The sequence below is a fragment of the Pteropus alecto genome, unplaced genomic scaffold (genome assembly GCF_000325575.1).
Source record: "Pteropus alecto unplaced genomic scaffold, ASM32557v1 scaffold80, whole genome shotgun sequence".
NCBI classification, from domain to species: domain Eukaryota; kingdom Metazoa; phylum Chordata; class Mammalia; order Chiroptera; family Pteropodidae; genus Pteropus; species Pteropus alecto.
The window spans coordinates 3,957,294-3,958,444 of NW_006430460.1; positions in this window are offsets into that span (position 1 = coordinate 3,957,294).

A 1,151-nucleotide genomic window follows, 5' to 3' on the forward strand; every position below is an offset into this window, starting at 1 on the left:
CCCTGGCAGGGCGGCGGCGTGGAGGTGCGGACGCGCTTGCTCTCACGCGCGCCCTCACTTAGGTCAGGTCTTCGTGAGGCAAAACTGCTGATGATTCACCCTGACTGGGCAGATCTGGCCTCAGAAATGGATTTTCATGGCGGCCTCCGTGAGCGCGAGGGGTTTGACTTTTCCTTGTAAAGTTGGCACCCATTGCCCCAGGCCAACTTCGGCGAGTCTTTCGGGGCGCACGGAAGCCTTGTCCTGCGGTCATCGCCCCACCTTCCAGCTCTAAGTCTTAGGCTTTGAAGGCGTGTCTGTTCATGAAGAGACAAAGCCCCAGAGCTGCCCAGCCCGGCTCGGCCACCGAGAGATGCGCTGACTCGGCTGGCTGGAAATGACAGGGCAGAGCAGGGCGGAGCGGAGGCACCCCGTGCCCGGCGCACCTCGGAGATGCGGTGGGCGCGGGGTCTGGCCCTCACTTTAGTGTTTCCTGGCACGGCACAGCGCTGTCAGGAGCCTGCTGCAGGCCAGGTGGGTTGCGGAGAAGCGAGTCCAGAGCCACTGCCCGCAGTCGCTGGTGAAGATGGCTGCAAATCGACAGTTGACTCACTTTCCCTATTTGCAAATCTCAGCCTGGGTTCTAGTGTCCCTACGTGATCATAGGGTGCTGCTCGAATCCCTTTTCCTTGTTTCCCATGACTAACTCTCCTGATTTGCATATAATGAGTTGTTCGCTAGTTATGTATCCCAGCCAGCCTATATTTTAGGATCTATAGCTCTACAATTCAGCATTTGATTTTACTCTGTCTTGTGTGATTTCTGTGGTTTCTGTATGTTGATGTTTTCTTCCTAATCAGATTTGGATCCCTGCAGGGTGGGAAATCATGTGTGTGTGTGTGTGTGTGTGTGTGTGTGCGTGTGAGGGCGCGTGTGTACGTGTCCTCCAGAATAGCGCAGAAGAGGCGAGGCGGGAGTAAAGTTTTCTCCACGTAGGATTAGACATATACACTATTAGCAGATTACACCACAAATTAATATTTTTATAAATCCGGTAATTATTTCATGAAGGGCACAACCTTACTGCTGCATTTTCTGGTTAAAAGCATTACTTTATTAAATGTGAACCTTGAGAATAAGCCTTAATTCCGTCGCCCTGTTTTCACAGGTTT